Raw genomic sequence first — 8,604 nt, forward strand, 5'->3', positions numbered from 1 at the left:
GCGCGGAGCCTGTGCTCCGCAACGGGAGAGGCCACAACAGTGAGAGGCCCGCGTACCGCAAAAAAAAAAAAAAAAACCTGAATCAGTAAAATTCATCTTGCCAAGCTGTAAGACTATTTGAACTGTGTGAGTTCTGACTTAGACCTGAATCCAGGTTTCTGTACAGACCCAACAGGACCTTCAGGTTGGAAGAAAACAGGATTATTAATGGAGATCAAGAGTATTTTTGGACATCAAATGGTTCTTACAGAATAGCATTTTGATTTGTTACATATAAATGAATCAGAAACACATGATAAAATTTGTCGCGAAGCACATCGATGTTTTTAAAGAATTAAGACTGGAAAGTGCTGACGCAATGCATTTGGCCGTCTGATGAATAAAAGAAGGGAGAGGCCACAACAGTGAGAGGCCCACGTACCGCAAAAAAAAAAAAAACTGAATCAGTAAAATTCATCTTGCCAAGCCCCAAGACTATTTGAACTGTGTGAGTTCTGACTTAGACCTGAATCCAGGTTTCTGTACAGACCCAACAGGACCTTCAGGTTGGAAGAAAACAGGATTATTAATGGAGATCAAGAGTATTTTTGGACATCAAATGGTTCTTACAGAATAGCATTTTGATTTGTTACATATAAATGAATCAGAAACACATGATAAAATTTGTCGTGAAGCACATCGATGTTTTTAAAGAATTAAGACTGGAAAGTGCTGACGCAAATGCATTTGGCCGTCTGATGAGTAAAAGAAATGGAAAATAGGGTTTGAGCCTCTCTGCTCAACCCAAACCACTAACGGGATCTCATAATCCTACTTTGTCATTTTGGGGGTGAGATTCCCGTTCTCCCTCAGTGACCATATTTTGTTACCTTTTCTTCACTGAATGACTCACTCTAACATCAGCCTGAAAAGTTTTTTAAACTTCCTCATAGGTGTCTTCTGAAAATACCATTTCTTAATCTGAGACTAGATCAGGGACATTGCCTTAATCTCTGCCCAGTTTAATACCTACCAGAATTTGTAGCTTTCCTTGTATCTCTTAGAAATGGTACCTGCAATGAACTGCACTTGTCCCATCCTTCTGCGATACACTGATTATGTGAGTGGCTTTTGGTCATGCATCTGGTGGCAGAGGCAGAGATGGGCAGGACCCAAGGGCCCCAAATCTCAGCTGGCTGCCTCCCCCTGTCTTTCTAGGGAGGGATGCTGAGGCATGAACAGCGTTGGCCTAGAGCTCTGTCTCCAAATGTGAAATCCCTGGTCCTGGTGATTTGGGCAGAACTATGGACATATGAACACTAAGCCCTCCTTCTGTCCATGCACTTGGGCTTGAGGGGAAAACATCTCTCTTCACCCCAATTTCCCAGACCTGCACCATCCATTAGAAATATAATGTGAGTCATAAATGTGAGCCCCATATGCAACTGTATTTCCTAGTAGCAGCTGAAATTAATTTTAATATGTTCTGCTTAATCCAATATATCTAAAATATTACCATCTCAACATTTAATCAATGTTAAACATTTATTAATGAGATGTTTTACATTTTAAAATTTGTCTTAAGTCTTTGAAGTCCTGTGTGTATTTTCCACCTAGAACCTACATTTCAAGTGCTCACTGGCCACTTGTAGTCCCAGACAGCACAGTTCTGGGACTACATTTTAATGCTGGCTTTGAAGTTGTATCACTGATGACAGAAAGTATAAGAAGTTGAATTAAAAGAGTGAAGAAGCTAAGGGAAAGGAATTTCATTCCTTTAAGAAATGTTTCTCAGGGACTTCCCTGGTGGTCCAGTGGTTAAGACTTTGTCTTCCAATGCAGGGGGTGCGGGTTTGATCCCTGGTGGGGAGCTAAGATCCTGAATGCCTTGGGGGCCAAAAAACCAAAACATAAAACAGAAGCAATATTGTAACAAATCCAATAAGACTGAAAAAACAAAAATCTCTCAGAGTGTAACCTACAAATTTTCTGTGTCAAAATCACCTGTGATACATTTTGTTTTTAATAAAAATGCAGAGTCCTGGGTTTGACCCTAAATCTACCTAATCAGAACCTCTAAGCTGGGCCCTAGGAATCTGCATTTGTAAAGCTCCTGGGCTCATTCTCTTGTACACTTACTCCTCTGGTGCCCAGAAGACAGGTCACACACGGGGGCTGCTCTCCTCACAGAGCAGCTGTATTTGCTTTGTCCCTAAAGTGTTTTGTTTTTTTTTGCCATTGTTTTAAAATCAGGAACACACACACACACACACACACACACACACACAGATTTTTTTAGATTCTTTTGAAAACTCAGAAAATCTATAAACTGGGGCCTGCATTTCCACCTGGCAACAACTGGCTAGAGGTGACCAGAGGGCATTCCTAGAGACAAGAGCTGGCCAGTTTGTGACTGTCCTAATTTGGCTCATTTCATTCCTCCAAGTTACATGCTAGCCCCCAAAGACTTTTAACATTTAGTTTTACAGTAATTTTATACTTATAGAAAAATTGCAACAATAGGTCAGAGATTTCCCGTACCCTCTTCACTCAGCTCCCCCTGGTGTTAACATCTTCCGTAACTGCCGTGCCTTCGTCAAAACTAAGACCTTAACATTGGTGTAAGTCTATTAACTAGACTGCAGACTTGATTCGGATTTCACCATTTCTTCCACTCGTACCTTTTTCTGTTCCAGGATCCAATCTGGGATTCCGCATTGCATTGAGCTCTGTAGCCTTTTCAGTTGACCATCCCTGGTCTAGCGCAGTGGTCCTTAGCTGTCCACTGCATGCCTCCTCTCCACTGGCCCTTACCCAGGTCCTGTCAGGCCCTCCAGGGTTAGGTGACTTTTCGCAAATGCTAGGCAACCCCAGACACACTTTAATGCCACCAGCTACACTGGCCGTGCAATAACAGCTAGAGCTGCAAATGGAAGCACGATCTTGGCATGTGCAGTGTGGAAAGAAGTCTTCCCGACAGGGGCTTGCAGGCCCACCTGCACTCACTAATGGTGATGCCAGAGGCACCATCTTCTAATAAGTAGGGCAGCTCTATGATTTATCTGGGAAGATTATTACATGTCTATTGTGTTCAGGTGGGACCAGAGGTGCTGGATTTGCAGCCACACACCTCTGTATGCAGGTACTTTTTCCAAAGAGCTCCTGAACCCAGTGTCTTTTTGGTGTGTGGAAATGCTAAATATCTGAATCTCCCATCCTAGTAGTGAAATTTAGACATACAGAGCTTTCACTTTCTTTTTTGGCTCTGCTGAACATGTAAATGTTCTTTCAGTCCAGTAGGACTAAACCCCTCTAGAAGGTGCTTTTATTTCTTGGCCAACCTTTCCTTGAGCAGTATTCCAATTCTGCGGTGCCTGACACCACTAACTAGCATATATGCTGATTTGCCTTAAATGCAAGAGCAAATCCAATTAACAAATCCAAGAGGAATAGGCTGGAACACAGCCATTCTTCCAGGTGGAAATATCTTTCTGTTAGACATGCTTCTTGTACTCTTCATGCCCTGTCCTCTGTTTGTACATATAATCCATGGCCTGACTGGGGGAATTTGGAGTCTCATAAATCCATCTTCACAAGGTCTGGGGGGCAATGGCTAATGCGATCAAAGACTTTTTTTTTTCTAATCTTTATCATTTCCAGGGCTGTCTCCCTCTGATTCTGACACCTGAAATAATTCAATAGACAATTTAAAGGAAAAGCTTTTTGCACACAGTGAAGTTCTGGAAAGGAAGCCAGTTAAGGTCACATAAAAGCCAAGATCCAAACAAACCAAAATAACTCAAGGCTATCAGTGGGCTAGTTTGGGCTACTGGGATGGTGCCATAAAATGTCTTCTATCTTAATCAGCTGTTAGTGCAAAACCCAGAGTCACTCAGTTTCCTGGATGATTGTCTGGCAGTTTAACCACTGGGTTTTGTTGTGTCTTAAAGGAGACAAGACCTCCCAAGAATGCGTGTACTGTTTGTAGACAACACTCTGCCTTTTAAAAGCATCAGTTCACTTCCAGTTTCCTGGTTGGTACTTGTTCATCCTCAAAAGGTCAGCTCTACCTTGCACAAGACAAGAAAATTACCTTAGAAAATAACAGCTCAGATTTGTAAGAGTCTTGGGTTTTCAAAATACTTCCAAATCTATGATTCCACTCTATTCTCTCAGTGGCCTTGATTGGAGGATAAGATGTAGGATAAGTATTATCATGATCTGTCAGAGGAGAAACTTCATTCCTAAGAGGCATTAAGTAACTTTCCTAAAGTCATACACCTTCCTAGCAACAGTCAGTCTGGAAATAGAAAAACTAGGTTTGTCTCAAGACTTCTGAGCCCTATTCTTCTGTCATGGTGCCCGTGGGCCCCTTGGGCCCTTGTGATTTCTCCCTTCTTCCTAGCAAAAGGCCTCACTTGGGACACTTAAAGGTGTTACCCATTCTAGAGCTATTTGTATCTTAATGGAATTCAGAACTTTAAACTGAAGCTACAACAGTAGAATTCATAGCAAGTCAGAGAGTAGAAAGGGCCTCTCTTCATTCAAGGAGTCAGGACAGTTCTGGCCGGATGCAGACATGCTTGTTGTTAATCTTCCAGAACTGGATTTCAGTTCCAAAGTCGGGCTCAGTTTCCAAAGTCAGGGTCGGCGACGAGTCCTGATTAATGAGCTTCTTAGACGTGCGAAATCAATTAGATCAAAGAAAATTAGTTGTCCAGGGAGTCTATTGATTCCAAGCTAGTCTTTGCTTTTTTTTTACTAGCTGGACAAAATCATTATACCATTACTAAATAAATAAATAAACAAAAAAAGTATTTTAATTTTCTGCTAAAATAAAAACTTAATGGTTCTACTCTAATTCCAAAAACAATGCTTCCTAAACCAGTCAGAGGGTGTTGAATTTGAGAGAAAAAGAGAAAGTACCAGAACTTGAATACATTTTGCTCTCACATCAATTCATTGTTAGAGAAATTTCCCAATGTCTGCCTACCTCCCTCTCCCTAGGGGTTTCCCATGGGTCCTCATTTTCCCAAGACCTCCCAGCACCTGAGGTCCCACTGATCTCTCTTCCTCCCAGCAGTGTCTTTGGGACCTTGGGGGAGGGGTGGTGCCTTGCATCTTTTGCCTCCAGAAGCTAGTTGCCCTCATGTGGTTTGCATGTGTTCATAATGACATGCTAAGAGTGTGTCAGCCAGTACCATCTGGGGCTCCTCGTGCAGTGTCTGGGAGCCTGGGACAACTCAATCTCAGGCCAGAGGATGGGGAAGTATATTGGATGATTACAATTCCCTTTCAGGCAGAGAGACTGTCTGACATTAGGATGTCCACATCTGCTAAACCCATTATAGTCTCTGTTCCTCATGAGTATTACAATAAGAATAGTCATCAATCTGGCTAAATCACAGCTCCTTTCTGGCCACTATTCTCCGGTCTGATCTAGTCTGTACCTAACCACATGTTAGGGTGCATCAGTCTCTAGTGAGGGCTGCTGGCCAGCCTTCTGCCTGCTTATGTTGGAAAAATCAAACCAGGCCACTTGGTACTGAATTAACAGTCCCTGAAAAGTCCAAGGCCTCATATCATCCTAGGGTCTAATTGCTGGGGAAAGGACCTGTATCCTGAATTCAACACATCTGGCCCCTAAGCACTTAATGTCTGTTCCAAGACTTCTCAATCTTTAGAATGCATAAGAATTACCTGGAGAGTTGGTTAAAACACCATTCTTGAGCCCCGTTCCCCATGAATTCTGATTCAGTGGGTCTGGGGAGGCACCTGGGAATCTGGTGACCACACTTTGAGTAGCACTGTTCTATCCCCTTGCAATGGAAAGTGTGGTCCCCATACCACCAGCATTGCTATCACCTGGGAGTCTGTTAGAACTACAAGTACTATGGTGCCACCCAGGTCCACTGAATCTGAATTTATTTTTTAATAAGGGCATTCTTTGCACCTTAAAGTTTGACATGCACTGGTCTATACCATTCTTTTAGTGCTGAACACGGAGTGGCGTATCATAGACTTGGAAAGATCCTTAGTTCAGATGCTCTAGGTCCTTGCCTTCAAAATGGTAGGTTATTAATTCTATACTGCTTTGATTTATCAACTTTCTATGGATATCTGTGCCTTTCACCTAAATTGTAATAACCTCAAAAGGCAGTGGCCTTGTCTTAAAATCCTTGCACAAAATATCCTGCATATAGTAGGCACGTATCAAGCATTTGTGACAATATTGCATAGCCATCTCATAAAAGGAAGGTATGGTCTCTGTTTCATTCATAAAGAAAGCTGTATCACCAGCTGTGATCTGTGTTTAGTTTCTCATGTAAATTTACAAAACAGAAAGCTGAAGAAGAATCTCAGATTTAGTGTCTGAACTCTCACTGGCACAACACACATGTTCTGAGGCTGTGTTTATGGGGAAGGTAGCTACAGTAAATAAAGAGTTGGCTGGGAAGCCCTTGTTCCTCTCAATTCCAACCAGTATTGTATTTGAAAAGGTTTACTTCAAGGAATGATGTAAACTCTAAATCAGGAGAACTTTAAAAACAAACAAACAAACCAAACCCCACTCGAAAACAGTAACTGATTTTGTCATCAGTCATTTCAAATAGAATAGACTATCATTCTTTGGGCATTTTGATAAAGGATGAAGGCCTCATCAAACCTTAATGGTTGAATCAGAAATACCTTCCAATGCTAGTTGGCTTGCTCTCACCCAAAGCTGGAGACTTGGCTCTTTCATGCCCCTGAGAGCTGGGAGGAACAGAAGACATATTCAACAACAAATATTTTTTGGTTGCCTACTAGGATTCAGTGTGGTCCACAGGCCAGCAGTATCAGGATCACCTGGGAGCTTGTTGGAGACGTAGAATTTCAGTTCCCAGCCCAGACCTACTGAAACAGAATCTGCATCGCAATGATTTGTATGCACATTGAGGTGTGAGAAGAACTGGCATAGAAGACCTCTGTAAGGACAGGATGCAACAGTAAAGTCAAGACCTCGGTGATATAAAGAAGGCACCCGCTATTTGGCTGGTCAGGGGCAGAGCCAGCAAGCACAGGAAATACAGTTTATTGGCCCAAGACATGAGTGGGGAGAATAGAAAGAAGGCCAGTGTGGTTGGAGCATGGCAGGAGAGGGGCAGATGGTAAGGGCAGTGAAAACCATAAACAGGAGGCTGATCTATCATTCAAGAAGGAGCCTATCCCTCCTTGAAACCACTGTTGGGAGCTTGGATTTTTTTTTTTGAGAGCAGAACAAGATGCCCGATAGTCTTCAGGCAGGGAAGAATCATGATCTGATTCAGATTTGGGACATGTTTTTGAGATAAAAATTCCCAGGCTTAGTTGGTGAATTGGATGTGGGGTAGGGCTTCAGCAAGTGGGGTATGAGGAGAGGAGAGAACTTGAGAATAATTCCTTGATTTTTGGAAGATTATGGGTAATAATTAGTAATATTATAGTATATAATATACTATATAAAATTAATATATATAAAATTAATATAATTAGTAAACAATGGGTAATAATTAGTCAAATCCATTTCCCCTGCCTTCACTAATCAAGTTCGTTTCAAGACTTGCCTGTCCTCCAAGAGGCAGGTGGCCTAAACAAGAAAATGTTTGCCTGAGTTGTTTTCCAGGAATTGGAGTCAGCTGTGTCTGGTTGGAGCTGAGCTGGATAAGACTGGAGAGGACCACGACCCTCCAACAGGGCATGGGCGAGTGTCCGCTCCGTGACCTTCTGACGTCAGAAACTGAAAAGAGGCTGAAAACTCCACCCTCAGGGCGTGCTAAACGCCTCCATTTAGAACGTGCAGAGGCCTGGAGCTTAGTTACACCTGAGCAGAGTGATGATTATTGCACCTTTCCCCAAGGTCCCCATGCCTGAGACCACACTGCTGCTTTATTCGTTATTCTATAAATACCCATAGTCCCTTGCCTTTGCGGAGGCTGCTATGAATCTTGTTCTGCCGTCCTCTTGGTTGTTGCCTAAACCTCGGCATCTCAACGTCTTAGCTTGCTCTCCAGCAGACAGAACAAACCTGCTCACAGCACTACTTGCTAAGATGGGGAATGCGAGAAGAAGAGGGTGTTGGGGGAGGCAAGGGTGAGGGGTGGAGTGGAAACTTAAATTTCAGATGCTGTGAGGCATCCACGTGGAGAGGGGGCTTGGCAGTTAGAGCAAATCTGAGGAGGAAGGCAGAGCAGGCCCGGAGGCGTGTTTGGAATCTCCAGACTCTCAGATGCCAGCCATGCTGTCCTCCATTTTAAGTTGTAGGCAAAGGGCCCTTCGGCAGAATGTCAGAAAACAGGTTCTAGTGATGTTGAGTCATTTTCCATATCATCCTCAGTATTCTGTGAGAATACAGAAGCTCCACCTTTTCAGAGAGCCATGAAGCCAACAATATCCCAGTGCTTGGGGGTCACTCGGAAGTAAACAGAGGTGGACTGAGCATGCAATTGTTCTGAAATCCTGTTTATCCTTAATTTTTTTTTTGTTTTTTTTTTTTTGCGGTACGCGGGCCTCTCACTGTCGCGGCCTCTCCCGTTGCGGAGCACAGGCTCCGGAGGCGCAGGCTCAGCGGCCATGGCTCACGGGCCCAGCCGGTCCGCGGCATGT

This window comes from Physeter macrocephalus, chromosome 8 (assembly GCF_002837175.3).
Source record: "Physeter macrocephalus isolate SW-GA chromosome 8, ASM283717v5, whole genome shotgun sequence".
NCBI lineage: Eukaryota > Metazoa > Chordata > Mammalia > Artiodactyla > Physeteridae > Physeter > Physeter macrocephalus.